The following is a 23,954-nucleotide window of genomic DNA, read 5'->3' as shown; positions in this document are numbered from 1 at the left end:
TGGGAATCAGATGGTCATGCAGGCATATGGAAACATAAAGACTGAGTCATCTGGTTAAGCCAATCCTGATTTTTCAAAATAGAGATAGTAAAGGGTTTTTAAAATGCTTTTTAAAGAAGCATTTCATTTCACTCTTTGTCTTTAAGACTAGTCCGAAAGGAACTAGCGTTTGTTTAAGGATAAAATAGAAGGATATGCGCTGGGAAGAGAAAGTAGAAACTGGACAGGAACATTGTATAAGATCTTAGAGTAACTCAGCTGGAAGGGACCTCAAGACTATTAGCTGAGTGAATATACTAAACCATTCAGTCTTTTAATAAACTTTATTGTGTTGATGTTATTATTTGTGAATATGATTCAGTTTATTGGAGTGGACATGTAAATAAATACAGCAATATTTATATAGCACAGGTACAGAGAGCATAAATGATGAAGAGCTTAACTTTGAGAGGTCAGAGAAGAGGTTACAATTGAGCTGAACCAGTAGGATGTTCTCTAGGTAGATAAAGTAGGAAATACATTTCAGGCCCATTGATGACCACACCCAAAGACACAAGTTAGAGAGCATGGTCCTTTGATTTGGAAACGTTGAAGATCAGGCTATAGGATCCAGATGTGACTGGAGGAGAGTCTATCATGCTATATTGAGAAGTTTGGCTTTTAGATTGAAGATAGCAGGGAGCCATTGAAGGATTGCAAGCTGGGCAGGAATGTCAGATTTGTGGCTTAGATCCCTCGGCTACGCTGGATAATGGATTAAGTAAGGAAGGAATGGAAGCGGGGGCAAATGTTGTATTTGAGAAGTGATAAGGGCAGAGTAGAGATGGCAAGGTGAGACTAGAGCTGAGATAGATTTAAGGGAAAGAAATCAATAGGAGCTGGTATCAATTGAGTAAGGAGAGGAAGGAGGCTAGGATTGTTTTCTTTTTTTCTAGTTTGGGTCAATTGTGGTAGGAGAAGCAGATTTGGAGGTGGGGAGGGGGAAGTGTTACCACACCAGGTCCATTTTTGCCTGCCGCCCAGAAAGCCAAACACCAAGACAACGAGATTGCAGCAGAGAGAGAGGGTTTATTAATCACAAGGCAGCAAAGTGAGGAAACGGGAGAATGAATCTCAGATCTGCTTCCCCGAAAATAGGGACTCAAGAATGTTTATGGGGTAGGGGACAAGGTGGTCTGAAATGATTGGAGGTGAGGAGAGATAAGGTAATTGATGATCTCTGCAAGCATAGTCAGGCTTCATGCCTCTTCATAGGACGCATGTTCACAGAATGGTGGCATTAGCATGCCCTGAGGGTGGAGTTTTAACCTCTTGACATCACAAGGTCGCTTATTGGACATATGTCTGCGTGGGCCCAGTTGATGGGTTGGTGGTCTCAACCGGCCTGAAGTGGACAGGGGGTTCTGATTCCTGAAAAAATAGCTCAAACACCCATTACCATGGTGACCCAGGCTCCAGGGAGATGTTGTCTATAGGTACCTAGTGGGAATTAGATAACATATTGCTTAAACAGCACAGTTAACAATGGGTAAGTTTTATCATGCAGATTTAGGTCCTTGCTTTCCATTCTGATAAGTTTCTAGGTAAGGCCATCCTTCCCTTCTTCCTAGTACAGCGAAGAAGATACCTTTACAAATGGAGATTTCCTTTGCAAATGTAAATATCTCTTACAAAGGGTAATCAAAACTAAGAATGGGCTTAGCAAGGACCCTCCCAGATACCTAGAGATGTCTATGGTGATGGCCTGTTCTAGGGCCAGGCCTCCCATCCCAAACTCTTTTAGTCAGTTAGTGGGTAAGGGGGTTCAAAGTGTCTTTCAGGCACAGACGTATTTTGAGGTGGCCAATTCCGATCCCCTATAGTTACTAGCTGCTTAATCATCAATGGCTAACTGTTTGCCGGTTTCAGAAAGATGATTCAGTTTAATAAAATATGCCAGGCACTATGAAAAGTTTGGGAGGCTTATATACCATTATACCAAAGAGTAATAAAGTGTGGAGAAGAGACTAGACAAAGTTTAAAAGGGAGTTTGGGCTTCTGGGGGATAGGATGTAAATTGTGGGAAGGTGACTAGGATGTGTGTCATAAATAAATGTCGTTTAGTAAGATTTGTTATGCATATAAGAGTGGTTCTCCTCTTCCTGGTACTGGAGTGGGGAACATCTTTACAAATGGAAATTCATGTCACCTTTACAAAGGGAAATTTATGCCCTGCTTTTAGGCAGAAAGGGAGAGAGAGCAGAGAGTTCTTCCTGTCTGTCATTTTTCAATTGCCTTCGGTTCTAGTAATCCTTATGCCAAAGTGGCATATTTTGGGGTGGCATATTCTGATCCCTTTCAGTAATAAACTCTACTTATTTAAAGTGTGAAGTTTGATAAGTTTTGACATATGTATATCTATGAAACTTTTACCACGTTCAAGATAGTGAACATATCCATTACCCCCAAAAGTTTCCTTGTGTCCCTTTGTAATCATTCCCTCCCACTCACCTTTCCCCCTTTCCCAGAGAAGCATTGAAGTCACTATAGAAAACATAAGTGGAATCATGAAGTATATACTCTTTTTTGTCTGGCTTCTTTCATTCGGCATTGTTATTTTGAGATTCATTCATGTTAATGAGCATATCAGTAGGTCATTCATTTTTATTGGAGATTATTTATTTTATTTCATTCATTAGGTTATTCATTGTATATGTATACCACAGTTAGTTTATGCATTCACCTCTTGATGGACTTTTGAATTGTTTCCAGGTTTTAGCTATTACAAATAAAGCTGCTATGAACATTCATGTATAAGTCCCTGTGTAGACACATATTTCCTTTACCCTTGGATAAATACTTAGGAACGGAATGGTTGGATCATATGGTAGATATAAGTTTAACTTTTTGAGAAAGTGCCACCTTTTTCCACAGTGGATCTATCATTTTTCATTCCTACCAGTAGTGGAAATGTATATTTTCACATCTTCACCAACATTTAGTATGGTCAGTCTTTTTAATTTTAGCCACTATAATAACGCGTGTAGTAGTATCTCCGTGTGGTTTTATTGTATATTTCCCTAATGACTAATGCTGTTGAGCATCTTTTTATGTGGTTTCTTGCCATCAGTATATCTTTTTTGGTGAAGTATCTGTTCAAGTCTTTTGCCTATTTGAAAAAGCTTTTTATTTTGAAATAATTATAAATTCACAGAAAGTTGCAAAAAATATATAGAGGGAGGTTCTGAGTTTCTTTCACTCACTTTCCCCCAATGATAACATTTTGCATAAGTATAATATAATATCAAGACCAGGAAGATGACATTGGTACAATCCACCAAACGTGTTTGGGTGTCACCAATTTTACATGCACTCATTTGTGTACGTGTGTAGTTCTGTGCAGTTTTATCATATGTGTAGATTTGTGTAACCACTACCACAGTCAAGATATAGAACTGTTCCGTTACCACAAAGTTCCATCTCACTAACCCCTTTATAGCCACATCCACTTCCCTTCCTCCTCCCCACCCCAATCTCTAATTCCTGGCAACCACTAGTCTGTTCTTCATCTCCATAATGTTATTTCAAGAAAATGTTATATAAATTGAGTCATATGGTATTTAACCTTTTGAGGTTAACTTTTATCACTCAGTATAATTCCCTGTTGATCCTTCCAAGTTGTTGCATATATTAAGTTTGTTCCTTTTAATTACTAAGTAGTATTCCATGGTATGGCTGTATTATAATTTGTTAAACCTTTTACCCATTGAAGGACATTTGTTTTTTTCCAGTTATTGACTATTATGAATAAAGTTGCTGTGAACATTTGTGTATAGGTTTTTGTGTTAATATAATAAGTTTTCACTTCTCTGGTATAAATGCCCAAAAGTACAGTTGCCTCCCAACCTCTGATATGTGAATTTAGTTTTATAAGAAACCACCAAACTTTTACATTCCCACCAGCAGTGCATAGGTTACCCAGTTTCTCTGCATCCTAGGCAGCATTTGGTATTATCACTATTTCTTATTTTAGTCATTCTGATGGGCATGTAGTGGTATCTCATTATGGGTTTAATTTATATTTCCCCTAATGACTAATACTATTAAGCCTCTTTTTTATCATCTATATATCACTTTTGGTCAAGTGTCCATTCAAGTCTTTTCCTCTTTTAAATTTGGATTGTTTTTGGGCCGGCCCTGTGGCTTAGCAGTTAAGTGCGTGCGCTCCGCTGCTGGCGACCCGGGTTTGGAACCCCGGGCGTGCACCGACGCACCGCTTCTCCAGCCATGCTGAGGCCGCGTCCCACATACAGCAACTAGAAAGATGTGCAACCATGACATACAACTATCTACTGGGGCTTTGGGGAAAATAAATAAATAAAAATTAAAAAAAAATAAAATTGGATTGTTTTCTTATTGTTGAGTTTTGAGAGTTCTTTACCTTTTTTAGACACAAGTCCTTTATCAGATATATGCTTTGCAAAGAGTTTCTCCCAGTCTCTGGCTTGTCTTGTCGTTAGCAATATCTTTTGCAGAAGTTTTTTTTTTTTTCGTGAGGAAGATCAGCCCTGAGCTAACATCCATGCCAATCCTCCCCTTTTTTTGCTGAGGAAGATTGGCCCTGAGCCAGCATCCGTACCCCTTTTCCTCCACTTTATATGGGACGCCACCACAGCATGGCCTGACAAGCAGTGCATTGGTGTGCGCCCGGGATCTGAACCTGGGCTGCCAGCAACGAAGTGCGCACACTTAACTGCTACACCACGGGGCCAGCCCCCTGCAGAAGTTTTTAGTTTTGATGAAGTTTGATTTATCAATTTGTTCTTTTGTGGATTGTGCTTTTGATGTTATATCTAAGAAATCTTTGCCTAACCTAAGTTCACAAAGATTTTCTCCTAAATTTTCTTTTGGAGGTTTTATAGTTTGGGGTTTTACATTTAGGTATATAATCTATTGTGAGTTATTTTTTTTGTGTATGTGACGTATAGACCCAAGTTCGTTGTTTTTACATAAGGATATCCAATTCTTCCAGCCCCATTTGTTGAAAAGCTGTTCTTTCTCCACTGCGTTTCCTTTTGCATCTTTGTCAAAAATCAGTTGACCATATATGTGAGTTTATTTTGAGATTCTCTTCTGTGTTGAGCTATGTGTCTGTCCTTTGCTGATACTACCCTATATGATTACTGCACCTTTATAGTCACTTTTGAAATCAGATGGTGTCACTTTTCCAACTTTGTTCTTTTTCAGATTGTTTTGGCTATTCTACATCCTTTGCCTTCGCATAGAAATTTTAGAATCAGCTTGTCAATTTCTACAAAAAATCCTACTGGAATTTTGATTAGGGTTGTGTTGAATCTGTAGACTGGTTTTGGGAGAACTGATATCTTGTCAGTATTGAATCTTCCAACCCATGAATACATGTCTTTTTCCATTTATTTTATTATTTTATTATATATCATTATTATTATTTTATTACATATTACTATTATTATTTAGTTTCTCTCAGCGATATTTTGTAGTTTTCAGTGTACAGGTCTTACACATTTTTGTCAGATTTATCCTTATGTACTTAAGGTTTTTTGATGCTGTTATAAGTGCTGCTATAAACATTCATGTGCAAAGTTTGTGTGTGGACATATGTTTTCATTTCTCTTGGGTATATACCTAACAGTAGAATTTGTGGATTATATGTTAAATCTATGTTTAACTTTTAGAGGAACCACCAAACTGTTTTCCATACTAGCTGCACCATTTTACATTTCCATTAGCAATGTGCGCGAGTTCCCATTTCTCCAGGTTCTCGCTAATACTTACTTCTTCGTTTTTTGGTCTCTCACAGTGATTCTGATTTGCATTTCCCTAATGACTAATCATGTTGAGTATCTTTTTCACGTATTTACTGGCTATCTGTATATCTTCCTTGGAGAAATGTGCATTCAAGTCCTAAAAATAGTCCCATTTTTAAATTGTTGTCTTTTTGTTGTTGAGTTGTAAGAGTTCTTTATATGTGCTAGATACTTTTTTGAGGTTATATCATATGCTTGTAATACATTACATTCTTTTTACATTGTGTGCATTCCATCCTGGAATTCCCCAGACTCCTAGTTGATTTTTTAAAATTTGCGTACTTTAAAGTTCATTCTTTGTAGATGTACAGTTTTGTGGGTTTTGACAAATGTATAGAGTTATATATTCCTTACGCCAATACCATACAGAACAGTTCCGTCATCTTAAAAATTATCTGGGGCCGCCTCGTGGTGCAACGGTTAAGTGCGCACGCTCCGCTTCGGTGGCCTGGGGTTCACAGGTTCGGATCTTGGGCGCGCACCAATGTACTGCTTGTCAAGCCATGCTGTGGCGGTGTCCCATATAAAGTAGAGGGAGACGGGCACGGATGTTAGCCCACGGTCAATCTTCCTCAGCAAAAAGAGGAGGATTGGCATCGGATGTTAGCTCAGGGCTGGTCTTCCTCACCAAAAAAAACCCACAAAAATTTCCCATGGCCCCTCTTGTAGTCACCCACTCTCTCTTCCCTTTCCTTCCCTTTTTTCCTTCTTCTGGTTTCTTTCACTTTGCAAAATGCATTTAAGATTCATCCATGTCATTGTATGAATTAATAGCTGGTTCCTTTTTATTACTATAAAGTATTCCATTGTGTGGCTGTACCACAGTTAGTTATTCATTCACCTGTTGAAAGATATCTTGGTTCCTCCTGCTATTTGGCAATTATAAATAAATCTGCTGTACAGAGTCACATACAAGTTTTTGTGTGAACCTAAGTTTTCAGTTCACTTGATGTTCTCAGAGAGTCATGTTTTAGCTTCATTGATTTGCTTCTGTTGTTTTCTGTTCCATTTATTTTCTTGCATCTTCATTATTGTCTTTCAAGTCGAGGATTTTAATGAGGAGGAGTGGCTACTTCTTCAGGGAGAGCCATACAGGTGCGGATTGTATTAAGAGCTGTTTTGGTGGATGGATGAGACCTGAAACCAGATAACCTTGAAAAGTGAGGAAGTGAGACAGGGGTAGTACACTACTCTTTCTAAAAATTTAAGTTTTTAGAGCAAGGTCTCTCAGCTTTGGTACTATTGACATTTTGGACTGGATAATTTGTTGTTTTGGGGGCCTGAGTTGTGCATTGTAGGATGTTTAGCAGCGTCCCTGGCCCCTACTCGCTATATGCTGGTAGTACCCTTCCAACTGTGAAAAGCAAAAATCCCTCCAGACATTGTCAAATGTTTCCTGGGGAGCAGAATTTCCCCCTATTGAGAACGAGTGTTTCAGAGGAAGGAGGAAAGAGAAGACCCTAAAGAACTCAGATCTCAGGGAAGCTTTTTAAAGGAAGTGACAGATTGAAGGAAGTAGCTGGTGGAGAGAAGGGGCAGGTTGAAGCTATGAAAGAGAAGATAACTGATGGAACTAGGGAATGGAATTTAGAGCATAGATGGAGAGATTAGCTTTAAAATGGGAGATGGGTCACTTTTTTTCTGAGAAAGGAGGAAATGAAATGAAATACATACGTGTATTTTTGAGGGCGATGTGGGAGATAGTGACTCTGCTATCTTTGTCAAGATCAAGATCCCTTGCTACATGGGGTGTCACTATGGAGAAAATGACTGAAGAGATCAGAGAAGGTTTGGGATTTGGGAAATAGGAGAAGGAGCTGAGCAGGAGAAGGAGCTGAGCAGGAAAAAGCAGAAATGTTGCTGAATGGCATTCAGGGCTCAGCTCAGTATGCAGTTTGAAGATTTGTGTTTCTAACAGTGTGGATGGTTGTTGTCCTGGCCCCCCCACCCTCCCAGCAATATTTGACTACGTATATGTAAAAACATAAGATGATGGATTGATTCTGGGCTGAAACTTTCTGGGTGGAAGGTCAAAGAGTGCATGGAAACGAGCTGCCAAGAAGAAGGCAGTTGAAGTGATGGAATTTGAGATATAGGCTAGATAAGGAAGGAAGTAAGGAGAGAAAAGATAGATTGAGAGAAAAGGGAGGGGTTAAGAGACTGCATCTAGATGAGGGTATAATAGAGTGGGTATAATGGGGTAAGAGAAAGAGTGATGATTAGTTAGAGGGAGTGGTTAGAGATAGGTATTTGAGTTTTAAGATTACGGGAATCAAGTGGGCCCTGGCAATTTCAAGTTTCAAGTTATATTCCTGGGAATTGGATGCTGAAGTGAGGTGAGGGTGAAGGACATGGATGTTGAAGATGCCTAGGATCCAGTAGACTTGGAGTATAGAGGAAGCCTATGCCAGATGCCAGTGACCTAGAGGACATTAGATAATGGTAGTAACAGACGGAAGGTGATTTAGCTGGATGGTGTGGGCCTTCCAAAGACTGGTAAGAAATGTTCTAAAAGCTGGGAGAGGTGTGTAGGAGTAGCTGAGAGAGTGCTGACTCTGTCTTTTGGCCCCAGAGTATGCATTTGAGAATTGGTGAATGAGCAGCTGTACATTGCAGTGACTGCCAAAGAAGCAGGGTCCTCAAGGGAACCAGCCTTAAGTTTGAGAGATGAGGATGGAGGGAGACTCCTGTTAAGAGATTGAGAGCAGAGAGTAGTCAGGTGGGAGGTGTCATCCTTGTTAGAATCCCTGAAGCCTAGGAGAAAAGTGCAGAATAGTAAGGGATTAAGAGAAGAAATGATCTAAAAGAGAATTCTGGGTTTGGGAGAAATGGAGGGACTATTTTACCTGACGTATCCTTTCTAGAAACCATGGTTCTTGTACGCTTGTTGGAAGTATAAGGATTAGTATTCATATCACTGTGGTAAAGGACTTACTGATGTAATAGATTAGAGGACTACTTTTTAAATTCTTATATTATGTTTTTATTATCTGATAATATGTTGTTAGTTTTTTAAGTAATGGAATTCCATCATTGATTTAAAAATTGTAGTCAAGGGGCCGGCCCCGTGGTTCGGATCCCGGGCGCGTACCGACGCACCGCTTGTCCCACCATGCTGAGGCGGCGTCCCACATACAGCAACTAGAGGTATGTGCAACTATGACATAGAACTATCTGCTGGGGCTTTGGGGAGAAAAAGGAGGATTGTCAATAGATGTTAGCTCAGGGCCAGTCTTCCTCAGCAAAAAGAGGAGGATTGGCATGGATGTTAGCTTAGGGCTGATCTTCCTTAAAAAAAATAATAAATTGTAGTCAATAGTAATATGCAGATTATTGAGACCCAGATTTGTTTCTCTTCTTTTAAATGTTTTATATAATAAATCTAACATTTATTTGATACCTCTTGCAGATATAATGCTAGGTGTTGATACAGATTATCAACTCTGTTGATGGAATCCTCACAACAGCCTTTCAGTGTAGATATTATCTTCAATTTACAGATAAGGTAATTGAAACTCGGACAGATTCATTAACTTGATGGAGGTAAGACAGCTAGTAAGTGGTGACTCCCAAGTCAGTATTCTCCATTGTATTTTTCTACTTTGATCCCCCTCCTTGGGCTTGTTGTGTTATTCCACACTACTTCCTAAATATGATATAATTCCAATTTTTGTCTAGTGTGGTTTTACTGTATTCTGTAATTGTTTTGGAATCATAATTAGATAACTTTGTTTTTTTCTCTCTGCTTTTAAGGGAATTTTTTCCCCAGCTTCTCATGGTCATTTTGAATGTTATTTTCCATTGTAGCTGCCATTATGTATAATTAATGCAAATAGTGTAATATTTGGAAATATGAATATATATTTGATATCTTTATATTGTTTATTCATGAATAACTTGAAAAGGAGAAGTTCTAAATGCTAATATCTATGGGTCACTGTTTTCAAAGCGATTTACCTACTTAATTGCTACCACGATTTCTTGCCCTGTTGGTGAGAATGTCACGTGGGATGGACTCAAAGCCTTATTATTATAATCTAGATAGATTTGATTTTCTCCTAATTATTTTCTCCTTATAGGTCACTATAATGGCTATCTTAGGAGAAAATTAAATTGTTCTGGCTTTCTTTTTTTTTTTTTTTTACAAAATCATACTAGTACATATTCTCTGCTCTCTTAGATGACTGTAAATTGACCTTATTTATTTATTTCTTGTATGTGGATGTTAAGCTGTGCTTGCAGCACCATTTCTGTGCTGTTGACTTTGTCCCTATAATCAAGCATAGAAGTGCTAAGTAAATGGTCGCCAAATGAATCTCCTGCTTTTTTCTTTTCATTGTGAGAATTCCTTTGATCAACTGTTCATTATTACTTTTCAGCAGTGATAAAACCTAAAGACAGTGAAATTCGTTGGTTTTTAAAAAACCTAATCCTTCTCAGGAAAATACTTCTCAGTATTTTCTTTCTGCTTTGGTGGGATATAGGAGAATTGAGTGCTTGTATGAAATTACACTTTCATTCTAGCACACTGCTTCTTAATATGTTCTTGAATAAAGAGGATTTCCTTTGCTTAATGAATTTGGGGTATAAATTAGTTCACTTTCTCTTGCTTCTTTGTTGCATTATTTTTTCAGACTCTAGCTATGTTAATATAATCTGATTTTCAACATAACTTTCCTTTTTTTTATTACTTATCATTTTTTGTAATATTCTAATTTTCCTTTCCAGGTTTCTTTTTGTGTGTGTGTGTGTGTGTGAGAGAGGAAGATCAGCCCTGAGCTAACATCCATGCTAATCCTCCTCTTTTTGCAGAGCAAGACGGGCTCTCAGCTAACATCTATTGCCAATCCTCCTTTTTTTTTTTTTCCCCCAAAGCCCCAGTAGATAGTTGTATGTCATAGTTGCACATCTTCTAGTTGCTGTATGTGGGACGCGGCCTCAGCATGGCCGGAGAAGCGGTGCGTCGGTGCGCACCCAGGATCCGAACCCGGGCCGCCAGCAGCGGAGCACGCGCACTTAACTGCTAAGCCACGGGGCCGGCCCTCCAGGTTTCTGAATTGTTTTGAATTTAGGCAATTGATAGCTTGTTAAACCTCATTTTTCTTATAAAGTACTATTTATTTTTTTACTTATTACAATATTATCAAAGTTATACATGCTTTTGTTTAAATAATCAAATCGTTCAGTAAAGCTTTTCTGGAAGAAGTAGTTCCTTGATTCTGCCTCTACCTTATCTTCCTTTTTCCCCCCGCCTAGAGGCAGCTCCTTTCAGTTCTTCTGGCAGTTTCTTGTGGTATTTACCTTGAAATCTCTAGATAACGTGCTCATACTGCTATTTCTTGATTTTTCAGTTTTAACCATTATCCGTTGACATCCCATTGTGGAAAACGTTTTTGCATACTGTCACTCCCAATTACACCCGGGCACATTTCTCATTCCCCAATATGGTTATATCATATTTGTGGTTAGATTAATATTGTTTACATTATTATGACTACATGTTGTCCTAAGTCATATAGTATACTGCTTTTCCTTCCTTGAACAATTTGTTATTGTTTTTAAAGTTAATGATTGTTGTTGTTATTGTTCTATGTACTTATGTCAGTTCATTCCTAAAGTTTCCTCCAGGTGCCTGAATCTTGTCTCAAGACTTTCAGACACATCAGTTAGTCTGTCAGTTTTGTTTTCTTGGAGACTTCTCTCAGAGCCTTCTAAACTTCCCTAATCTGGACTGGTTGTTACTTAGGCTGTTGTACATCTGCCATTCTGAGATCTCCCTTCTCTGACATCTTGAGGAGTCCCTTTTGCCTTTCTGTTGTGTTGGATCACCTGTTTTCTTGGATACATGTCCTCCTTTTGCTTGGTTACTTTACACTCATTTTAGTGGAGTACATCTTCTATTAGCTTACTGAAGCTAATGAAAGGTAAATTTTTGAGACCATACATACTTAAAAATGTCTTTATTCTCCCCTCACACTTAATTATGGCTGGTTGTAGAATTCTAGATTAGATATAATTTTTTCTCAAAGTTTTGAAGGTGTTGCTCTCCATTTTCTTCTAGCTTCCAGCGTTGTTCTTGAGAAGTCTGATGACATTCTGAATCTTACTTCTTCCTGTGTAGCCTGTTCCCCTCCTCTCAATCTTTTTCGTTCTTCTCTTTGTCGTGTTCTGAAATTTCATGATGATGTGTGGTAGTATGGATCTGTTTTCATCCATTGTGGTGGACCTTCAGTGATCCTTTATTTCTTCCTCTTCATTTTCTATTCTCTTCTTCTGGAACTCGAAGTTTCAACTGTGGGACTCCTGGACAGATTCGAATATTTTCTCTCATTTCCTATTTGTCTGTTTGCTTAACTCTTTTTTTTTTTTTTTTTAAAGATTTTATTTATTTATTTTTTTCCCCCCAAAGCCCCAGTAGATAGTTGTATGTCATAGCTGCACATCCTTCTAGTTGCTGTATGTGGGACGTGGCCTCAGCATGGCCGGAGAAGCAGTGCCTCGGTGTGCGCCCGGGATCCAAATCCGGGCCGCCAGCAGCGGAGCACGCGCACTTAACCCCACGGGGCCGGCCCTGCTTGCTTAACTCTGGAAAATTTCTTCAACTGATCTTTCAATTTTTCTTTGAGGCTTTCATTTGTTAGTTTGAATTTCTTGGGACTGTTATTTTATCTTTTTTAATGAGCACATGTTCTTGTTTCAAGGTTACAATATCTTTTTTCTCTGAGGTTATTGAGGATAGGCTTTGTTTTTATTTTTGAGGTTTCCATCTTACTGCATAGTCTTTTTCCTCCACTTTTCTTTTTGCCTCTGCCTTTAATGTTGAAGCTTTTCTCAGGCTTTTGATGATCTTTGGCTATCTGCTTATTTTTTAAAATGGGGCACCAAAATCTTAATGGCAGTTCTGTGATCACCAGTGGCACTTGCTAACTGGAGGCCTCATTTGTAGGAGTTTTGCTAGGTTACCTGTGATGTCATTAACTGTAGGTTTTTTCTCTTAGGCTAATCAGATTCCCAAGAGAAGAATCTTCTAGTGTATTGCCTGCAGAGTATAAACCCATTATATTGTGAGCCAAGAGAGGGAAAAGTACTGGGGGTTTTGATATACAAGTTTTAGAGAGACTTTTATCTCATCACTCTGTTTTCAGTATGGTTACCCTGGCTCTCAGTTGTTTTTCTGCTTTACCAATTAAGAAAATCTCCAGTCTTCTGCCTAGAGTGACAGTCATCCAGTAGTGCAAAGTGAGGAGGTGTGGGAAATTGGGAAGGAGGTTAGTGACTCATTAAACAAACTTTGTGCCAATCTTGTTTTCAGCTTTGCCTTCACCTCCACTTCCAAAAGTACCTGGTAGTGCATTTCCTGAGTGTTTGGAGTTCTTTGTTGGAAATCAGTTTTCTTTTCACTGCTGGCTTAAGTTCTAGCTTTTTCAGGTGCTAAATCAGTTACCACGTGTCCTGCATTCCAGCTTCTAAAAGTTTTGTTGCCATGGTTTCATCCCTGTTCTTTTTGTTCTTATAAGTTTACACCCTTAAAAAAAATCTTTTTACTGTCCTTTATTGGAGTTTCAGTAGGGAAAGGGCAAATGTGTGTCTTCAGTCCTCTGTCTGGAATTTCTTTCGGTTTGTTTTTGTTTTTTATTGAGGTGAAATTTACATAACATACGATTAACCATTTTAAAGTATACCATTAAGTGGTATTTAGTGTCTTTACAATGTTATGCAACCACCAGCTCTCTAGTTTCAAAACTTTTTCATCACCCCTTAAAAACACCCCACACCCGTTAAGTAATCACTCTTCATTTCCTCCTCCCCCCATCCTCTGGTAACCTCTAATCTGCTTTCTGTCTCTATGATTTTGCCTATTCTAGAAATGTCATATGAAAGGCATCATACATGTGACCTTTTTAGTCTGCTTTTTTCTTTTAGCATGATGTTTTCCGTGTTCATTCAAGTTGCAGCATCTGTCAATACTTTGCTTCTTTTCATGGCTGAATAATATTCTATTGTATGTATACACCATAATTTGCTTCCCCATTCATCTGTTGATGGACATTTGGCTTGTTTCTACCTTTTGACTATTATGAATAATGTTGCTAAAAATATTTATGTACAAGCTACTGTGAAGATGTATGTTTGCATTCTCTTGGGTATATATGGAGAGGTGGAATTGCTGGGTCCCATGGTAATTCTGTTTAACTTTTTGAGGCACTGTCAGACTGTTTTCCGTAGCGCTGCACCATTTTAGTTTGCACCACTAATGTATAAGGGTTCCTGTTTCTCCACATCCTCACCAACACTTGTTATTTTCTGTGTGTGTGTGTTTTTAATTAAAGCATCCTAGTGGGTGTGAAGTGGTATCTCATTGTGGTTTTGATTTGCCCTTCCTTAATGACCAGTGATGTTAAACATCTCTTCATGTGCTAGTTGGCAATTTATGGCAATTTATTTTTCTTCTTTGGAGAAAGGTCTGTTCACATCCTTTGCCAGTTTTTTAAATTGGGTTATTTATCATTTTGTTGTTGAGCTGTAAGTGTTCTTTATATATTTTCGATACTAAACCCTTATCAGATTTGTGATTTGCGAATAAATGTTTTCTCCCATTTTCTGGTTTGTCTTCACTTTCTTTTTCTTTTTTTTTTTTTTGCAGGCATGGATTTGCCCTGAGCTAACATCTGTTAGCAATCTTCCTCTTTTTTTCCCTTCTCCCCAAAGCCCCAGTACATGGTTGTATATCCTAGTTCTAAGTCCTTCTAGTTCTTCTATGTGAGCTGCTGCCACAGCATGGCAACTGACAGATGAGTGGTGTGGTTCTGTGACCGGGAAACGAACCCGGGTCGCCCAAGTGGTGAAAACACCAACTTTAACCACTAAGACCATCAGGGCTGGCTTGTCTTCACTTCTTGATAGTGTTGTTTGAGGCACAAAAGTTTTTAGTTTTTATGATGTCCATTTCATCTAGTTTTTCTTTTATTGCTTATGCTTTTAGTGTCAAATCTAAGAACCTATTGCCAAATCTGAGGTCATGAAGGTATACACCTATATTTTCTTCTAAGAGTTTTATGGTTTTAGCTCTTATATTTAGGTCATTGATCCACTTTGAGTTAATTTTTGTATATGGTGTGAGGTGAGGGTTTAACTTCATTCTTTTGTGTGTGGTTATCCAGTTGTCCCAGCACCAGTTGTTTAAGGGGCTATTTTCTTTTCCCCATTGAATTGTGTTAGCACCCTTGTCAAAAATCAATTGGCCATAGATATTTTGGGTTTATTTCTGGACTCTCAGTTCTGTTCCATTAGTCTGTGTGTCTATCCTTATGCCAGTACCACGCTGTTTTGATTACTTTTGCTTTGTAGTAAGTTTTGAATTGTGAAGTGTGAGTCCTCCTGCTTTGTTTTTCTTTTTCAATATTATTTTGGCTATTCCAGGCCCCCTTCAGTTTCATATAAATTTGAAGATAAGTCTTTCCATTTATGCAGAAAAAGCCCTTGAAATTTTGATAGAGATTGCATTGACTTTGTAGATTGCTTTATAGAGTATTGCAATGTTAACAATATTAAGTCTTCCAATCCGTGAACAAGGGAAAGGGAAGTCTTACCGTTTATTTAGGTCGTCTTTAATTTCTTTCAGCAATGTTTTGTATTTTTTAGTGTACAAATTGTTTACGTCATTGGTTAAATTTATTCCTTAGTATTGTATTCTTTTGGAGGCTGTTGTAAATAGAATTGCTTTTTTTTTTATTTTTGGATTGTTCATTGCTGGTATATAGGAGCACAAGTGAATTTTAGGTGTTGATCTTCTACTACAACTTTCCTGAATTCGTTTATTAGCTCTAGTTGTGTTTTGTGGATTCTTTGAGATTTTCTATATATAGAATCATGTCATCTGCAAATAGAGATAGTTTTACTTCTTCCTTTCCAATTTGGATGCCTCTTATTTCTTTTTATTGCCTAATTGCTCTGGCTAGGACTTGCAGTACAGTGTTGAATAGCAGTGGTGAAAGTGGGCATCTTTCTCTTGTTCCTGATCTTAGGAGGAAAGCTTTCAGTTTTTCACCATTAAGTATGATGTTAGCTGTGGATTTTTCATAAATGCCCTTGGTCATTTTAGGGAAGTTCCCTTCTATTCCTATTTTGCTGAGTATTTTTTTTTTATCATGAAAGGGTGTTGAATTCTGTCAGATATTTTTTCTGTGTCAATTCAGGTGATCATGTGGTTTTTTCCTTCATTCTAGTAATGTAGTAATTGATTTTCGTACGTTGAACCACTCTTGCATTTCTAGGATAAATTTTTTTTTTTTAATTTTTTAATTTTTTGTTTATTGCAGTAACATTGGTTTATAACATTGTAAAAATTTCAGGTGTACATCATTGTACTTCCACCTCTGCACGGACCACATCATGTCCACCACCAAAATACTAACCACAACCCATCACCACACACATGTACCGAACCATCCCTTTCACCCTCCTCCCTCCCCCCTAACATTTCTAGGATAAATTTCGTTTGGTTCTTTTAATGTGCTGTTGGATTTTGTTTGCTAGTATTTTGTTGAGGATTTTTATGTCTGTATTCCTAAGGGATATTGATCCGTAGTTTTCTTGTAGTATCTTTGTCTTGCTTTGGTATCAGGGTAATACTGGCCTCGTAGAATGTGTTAGGAAGTGTTCCCTACTCTTCCATTTTTTGGAAGAGTTTGAGAAGGATTGCTGTTAATTCTTCTCTAAATGTTTGGTAGAATTCACCAGCGAAGCCATCTTGTCCTGGACTTTTTTTGTTGGGAGATTTTTTTTGATTACTCATTCAATCTCTTTACTTGGTATATAGGTCTGTTAAGATCATCTATATCTTCTGAGTCAGTTCTGGTAATTTGTGTGTTTATAAGAATTTGCCCTCGGGGCCGGACTGGTGGCATAGCAGTTAAGTGCGTGCGCTCCACTTTGGTGGCCCCGGGTTTGCAGGTTCGGATCCCAGGCACGGACCAACGCACCGCTTGTCAAGCCATGCTGTGGCTGCGTCCCATATAAAGCAGAGGAAGATGGGCACGGATGTTAGCCCAGGGCCAATCTTCCTCAGCAAAAAGAGGAGGATTGGCCACAGATGTTAGCTCAGGGCTAATCTTCCTCACAAAAAAAGAAGAATTTGCCCATTTCTTGTACATTGTCTTATTTGGTGGTGTACAATTGTTCATAGTATTCTTTTTTTTTTGAGGAAGATCAGCCCTGAGCTAACATCCGATGCCAATCCTCCTTTTTTTTTTTTTTTGTTGAGGAAGCTTGGCCCTGGGCTAACATCCGTGCCTATCTACCTCTACTTTATATGGGATGCCGCCACAGCATAGCTTGACAAGTGGTGCCTCAGTGCGTACCTGGGAACCCTGGGCCACCGAAGTGGAGTGTGCACACTTACCCGCTGAGGCACCGGTCTGGCCCCTGTTCATAGTATTCTTATCGTAGTAGTATTCTCCTATATATTTTTACCAACACCAGTTATAATACGTTCTATAGAATCCATTTAGGTTGTACTCAACTATTGTTTTCTCAACTTCTTTGAAAATATTCTTGCTTGAAGTTGTTCCTCGCAGAGTATTCATAGAGGCTAATTCTTCAGTCACTTTAAACCCTGCAGTGACTCTTCAGATAAATAATAATTTAGCAGAGTCGGTAACATCTGGTTACACATGAGGATCCAAGGAAAACCACTTGAAACCATTTGCCTTGTTTTGTAATTGCCTATTGATGTTGTTACCAACGTCCTCAATTTTTCAATGAACCATTCTTGCTGAAAGGCTGATAGGTTTATACAAGTTTGTTTTCACTGAATAAGTTTCTTCAGTTGCTTCAATTAAACACAATTTAAATAAATCACCATTAGTAAATGGCCTTCTTTGCTTGGCTAACAAATGAGCCATTCAGAAACTTTCTTCGGTTGCAGTCCTATTTTTGTTTTTTCTTTTTGTGATGAAATCCTGCTACAATAAGGTATTCTGTTTATTCTAATTTTTTTTTTTTCCCCTGTGAGTTGGGAGTATTGTGATGAATGCTTACTGTGGTAATGCTGATGTGTAAGGTATTCTTATAGCACAGGCATAATAATGTCATTGCACAATAAACATAATGCTTTGCCATCTAATTTGATAACAAAATAACCCACACTCCACTGTGCCTTTAAAGGCATGACATTCAATTTGAAGTCCACTTTTCTCTTTCCTGTTTTGAAGTGATAGGTATGCACTGGTAAGTTAAAAAAATGTTGCAGTCAATATGCATTGCACTCAGAATGCTGTCGGGTTAAAACCGTATCACTGCAATTTGTTAGTGCACCAAGTAGCAGTGGGAAGCAATATCTCTCACAGCTACTCAGCTCAGCCCTTGTGTGAAAGTAACCATAGAGACGGAACATAAATGAACGAGCATGGCTGTGTTCCAATAAAACTTTATTTGTGGACACCGGAATTTGAATTTCACGTCATCTTGTGTTATAATACAGTATTATTTTCATTTTTTCCCCCAACCATTTGAAACCATTCTTAGCTTGTAAGGTATGCAGAAACAAACAGGTAGTAGGCCAAGTTTGGCTGGTGAGCTGTATTTTGCCAACCCCTGCTTTACAGTGTAAGTAAAGATATTCATAGGCAAGCTTTGTTGCCCAGATTACTGCATACTTGCATGGGGCCCTCTGGTGGCTGAAGGAACACAGAACAAATAAGTCTTGAGTTGATCGAATTTCTGAAGCACCTTGAATTTGAGAATTTTAGAGTTGGAAATATGGGCCTACGACCATTTATCATAGGGAAATTGTAGAAGCCACTCATATTATTTCCTGAGCTTGGGCTTTGGTGACACTTGGGGAAAAGAGGAAGGAGCATTCCCCCAAATTTTGTATTCAGATTTCTGCAGTGATTTAAGTCGTCATTCTGATGTAGAATATGTTTGCTTCATCTACAGTTTATTTTGGGAAAGGGTGTGGATTTCAGCATCAGTCAACCACTGAAATGGCATTTGGTCCAATAATTACATTTGAATGAAACTATATCTTCCAAGGGTGACTTTCTCTCCTTCTCCCCCCTTTTTTTTTTACTCAAAGGGTTGAAGTTTAATAAATTAATAATTTTTGCTACCTTATCAAGTACATTCTTAAGTAAAACTGGATTTTTATTTTTATTATTTGTTTATTTTGTGAGGAAGATCAGCCCTGAGCTAACATCCATGCCAATCCTCCTCTTTTTGCTGAGGAAGACCGGCCCTGAGCTAACATCTATTGCCAATCCTCCTCCTTTTTTTCCCCTTTTTCTCCCCAAAGCTCCAGTAGATAGTTGTATGTCATAGTTGCACATCCTGCTAGTTGCTGTATGTGGGACGCTGCCACAGCATGTGGCATACGCCTGACAAGCAGTGCGTCAGTGCGTGCCCAGGATCCGAACCGGCAAACCCCGGGCCGCCACAGCAGAGCGCGCGCACTTAACCACTTACACCACCAGGCCGGCCCCCTGCTTAACCACCTTTTGAATAGGTGACATTGTCAGCTAAATTGTAAAAAGGTCCTGGCTGTCATCCTAATTCAACCAGCCTGACAGCATTGCCAAGAAAATACATGGTTCAGAAATTCCTAATTGAGGATTTTGCTGACATAATTTGGGGATTAATATGAATTCTATAAAGGAAAATAATTTCAACAACTTTAACAAATACTTTACTATAGACTTAATAAACGTCAGGGACTTGCTAGGTACTGGATATGCAGCAAAGTTACTCTCAAATATAATAGAGATCATATCACTCCCTTGCTAAAACTTTGATGGTTTTCATTATCCTCGGAATAAAATTCAAACTCCTTACCATGATCCTTCTAGGTTTTGCTTCTTTCAATTGTGTCCCTTCAGTTGTTAGTCCTAGCCGCATATTGGGCCTTTCCCTTCCTCAAAGAAGCCAAGGTCTTACCTGACTCAGTGTTTTATACTATCCCCCTGTGTTAGAACTATCACCTTCTCTACCCATGCTTCCCCCTACCCCTTGCTTTGCTCTCTGTTCCTGTTCATCTTTCGGGTTTTAGCTTACATGCTGCTTTCTCAAAAAGTCCATCCCTCTTCTCTTTGTAAAATAGATTCTTTCTTTAGTTTCTTTTCCACCACTTAGTAGTACTTACAATTTTTAATTTGTGTTTTTGTCAATCTGCCCTGAGACTATATGGTTCATGGAGGCAGGGACCATGCATGTCTTATTTACTATTTATATACCTAGCATCTACAACAGTTCCTAGAAAATAGTAGTCACATTATAAATAGTTATTGAATGAATGAGCACTTTCTTCACTTGGCTTCTGGGATGCCGCACTCTTTTGGTTCTTTGATTTCACTGACTGTGCTTTCTTCTTCTTACTCATTCTTCTTTGTGTCCCTGATCTCTAAACTTTGGAATCCACTATGCCTCAGTTGCCTGCTTTCTTCTCTCTTTGCACTCAGTTACCCTAGTCATCTCTTCTGGTTTTATGGCATTACATTATGATGCTCAAATTTACATGGCCAGCCTGAGACTTTATATACACCTATCTACTTCATATCTCCACTTGGAAAGCTTATTGGCATCTCACATTTAATATGTCCAAAATAGAATTTTCGATTTCATATCTCCCAAATCTCTCTCACTTGCTTCTTCATTTCAGTAATTAGAAATAGCGTTCTTATAATAGTTCAGGCCCCAAACCTTGGTGTCATCCTTGACTCCTCTCTTTCTCACATGCAGTCCGTCAGTGAGTTCTGTCAGCTCTACCTTAATAAAAAAATCTCACTTCTTACTGCTTCTTCTACTTTTATAACCCACCACCACCCAGATCCTATGCTCCATTATTTTGCACCCGGATTATTACACTATCTCTTAAATGTATATCAGATTGTGTAGATCAGATTATGATACTCCTTTGCTTAGAACCCTCCAGTGGTTTCCCATCTCATAATAAAAACCTGTTGTTCTATTGGTCTATGAGGCCTTACTTGACTAGTCAGAGCGCCCCCAGCCCTTATCATTCTACCCCCTCACTCAATTCTCTTCTCAGTGGTCTTCTTACTTTCTCTCATACAATCCAAAAGTACTCCATCTTCAGGCCTTTGCACTCCTGCGGTGTTCTTCCCCTAGATTTCTGTATAGCTCAGTTCCTCATATCCTTTTTGTATCTCCTCAAATATTGGAGACAGAACCCTTTCCTGACCTTCCTATCTAAATTAACTTCCTCTCCTCCTCCTGCTCTGTTTTCCTCACCCTATTTTATTTTTCATTATAGCAAATACCACCTGGCATATGTTACTAGAATGTAAATTCTATGAGGAGGGGGACTTTGTTTTCTTTACTCTTGTGTTTTGTGTGTCTAGAACATGCCTGCTATATATAGTAGCTACTCAAAAAATATTTATTAAAAGAATGATCACATTGCCTCTGGTTTAGGACAAAATACACATATATGGTTGAAGAGTTAGCACCCCAAAAATGGCAAAATGGGAATATAGAAAGAAACTAATTTCTTGATGACCTTGTTGAACTGATGAAATAACCAGTTCTGGAACTGTCCTACCGTTGGATCTCTGTTGGATAATAAATCTCCACCCTCCTTTCCAGCTATTTTTCTAGGGTTTTCTGTTCTTTGCCTCCTGGAAACAGTGTATTTCATTAGGAACCATTTTACTTCTAAATTACACTAAACTTTAAAATAACATCCTGGTTGAAGAAACTGAAGTAAAACTGATTCTCATGTCCCTCCACTGTTGCAAATTAAAACAAGTCTTTTGAAACAAATGTCTCTATATGGTAGGAGTGCTAAAAATGTGGGTGCTCTATGATCTAATATCTCTACCCTTAGGAATTTATTCTTGAAGACGAATTTAAAAGAAAACAAAAAGCTATATGTATAGAGATGTTCAATGATATATTATTTATAAAAATAAAAAGTAGGAAATAACTGTGATCATTGACTCGACATTTTACATGGCCTTGAAAATAGTTTAGAAAATTTTTATAAAGCTCAATAAAATATAAAACAACGCTGAAAGACAAAGTTGTATGTTATACAGGAAGAACAAATCTAGGCTGTTAAAAGTCAGTATAGTGATTACTCTTGGTGGAAAGGTTATGACTTGGTAGGGTGCCAAAGGGGTGCTTCTGGCCTTTCATATTCTTTTTTTTTAAGGGTGCTGTTACAAGGTATGCTGATTTGTGAAAATTTATCAAGCTATATACTTATGATGTGTGCACTTTTGTGTATGTATCTTATATTTCAATGAAAGTTTAGGAAAAAACCCAAAAAATGTTGTGATCACAGGTATATAAAATATATACCCAGTATATAGACCAAGACATATATGAAAATGTTAAGTGTTAGGTGATAGCATTTGTTTATAATTTTCTTTAATGCTTTTCTTTTTTTTTTTTTAAACAGTTATTTATTTATTTATTTATTTTTGTGTGGAAGATCAGCCCTGAGCTAACATCCATGCCAATCCTCCTCTTTTTGCTGAGGAAGACCGGCTCTGAGCTAACATCTATTGCCAATCCTCCTCCTTTTTTTTACCCCCCAAAGCCCCAGTAGATAGTTGTATGTCATAGCTGCACATCCTTCTAGTTGCTGTATGTGGGACATGGCCTCAGCATGGCCGGAGAAGCGGTGCGTCGGTGTGCGCCTGGGATCCGAACCCCGGGCCGCCAGTAGCGGAGCACGTGCACCTAACCGCTAAGCCACGGGTCAGCCCTGTTTTGTTATTTTAATACATGTAAAAACTCTTAACTGAATATATTCACTAACCACAGAACATCTTAAAAGTTCTAAAATCGAGGACTCAACGGAGATAGTTAAATTATAGGATGCTGGCTAATGACAGCAACACCAGGAGTCTAAAGATGTGTGTTATTTTCCGGGGTGCTGATGTAATGAAACAATATGATTTCCTTGAGTACTTTTGAGAAGAGGCTAAAGGTTTGTGCTTCTCTATGTTGTATCTATGAACAATTTTGTCTTTAGTTTCCAGTGATGATCTCTTTGGAAAAAGTGAAGGTATTCAACCAGCACCTTGTGCTAAGGCTTAGTACTTCTGCCTCACTGAAAATGGAAAATAATTACTCCTCCCTAAAAGTGAAATTGCATGGGCTGGCCCCATGGCTTAGCGGTTAAGTGCGTGCTCTCCAGTACTGGTGGCCCAGGTTCGGATCCTGGGCGCGCAGCAACGCACTGCTTCTCCGGCCATGCTGAGGCCGCGTCCCACATACAGCAACTAGAAGGATGTGCACCTATGGCATACAACTATCTGCTGGCGCTTTGGGGAAAAAAAAAAGGAGGAGGATTGGCAATAGATGTTAGCTCAGAGCCGGTCTTCCTCAGCAAAATGAAGAGGATTAGCACGGATGTTAGCTCAGGGCTGATCTTCCTCACCAAAAAAAAGAAAAAAAGAAGTGAAATTGCAAAATAACCTTATTGCTGCAGACACTCTCAGTAGGTAATTTGCCATGATTAGTTTAGTACTAAATATTCCAGCAGGGGGTGCATTTTAAAATTTCTACCCTTGTGAGGATTACTTTATCAATCATAAGTTAAAAGCCTCGATAAGTTATTTTCTAGTCGAGGTAAAGGATCCAGTGGGATCATGTGGCTTTTGTAACCTGGTCTGCTACGGCCAAAGATAGGAATTCTTGATAGTGTGACTATGGAGGAAAAAGCTGTTACTGTTACTCATAAACATTTCCTTAATGAAAAGTTCTGAATTTACTGCAAGGAAACTGAGGTCTTGAAGAGGTTAAATGATTTGACTAAGAGCTCACAGTTAATGGCAGAGGTAGACTAGAGTCTAGGTCTCCTGAGTTTGAGTGTATATTCCTTTTCATTAATAAACTTAGTGTGTGTACTTATAACTAAAAACCTTTCAAAGACTCTGTTTTATCCTTTATTCCTTTTTTAACCTGCAGACCCTAGGTGAGGCTGAACTTGTGTGATTATGTCATTCTATAATTCTGTAAATGTTTTTTAGAATTATGGATATGATTTTTTTAAAATAAAAGCATTTACTGTTTTCAGATAATGTTTTCTGGTTCTCATTTTAGAAAATGTGGAAATAAAGAAAAAGAAAAATTTCATGTGTAATTACATATATAAATATGTAA

The 23,954-nt window shown here is 38.4% G+C and overlaps 1 protein-coding gene across 8 annotated transcripts in view; it reads left to right on the top strand.

Annotated features, from left to right (window-relative positions):
* Window positions 1–23,954, top strand: part of NFATC3 (nuclear factor of activated T cells 3) — a 123,963-nt gene that overhangs the window by 10,418 nt on the left and 89,591 nt on the right. The window lies entirely within an intron of this gene.

The sequence above is a fragment of the Ceratotherium simum genome, chromosome 30, assembly GCF_057802395.1.
Source record: "Ceratotherium simum simum isolate JZ-2026a chromosome 30, ASM5780239v1, whole genome shotgun sequence".
Lineage (NCBI taxonomy): Eukaryota > Metazoa > Chordata > Mammalia > Perissodactyla > Rhinocerotidae > Ceratotherium > Ceratotherium simum.
Note: the sequence above shows the minus strand (reverse complement) of the source record. Positions and strands in the feature narration are given on the sequence as shown.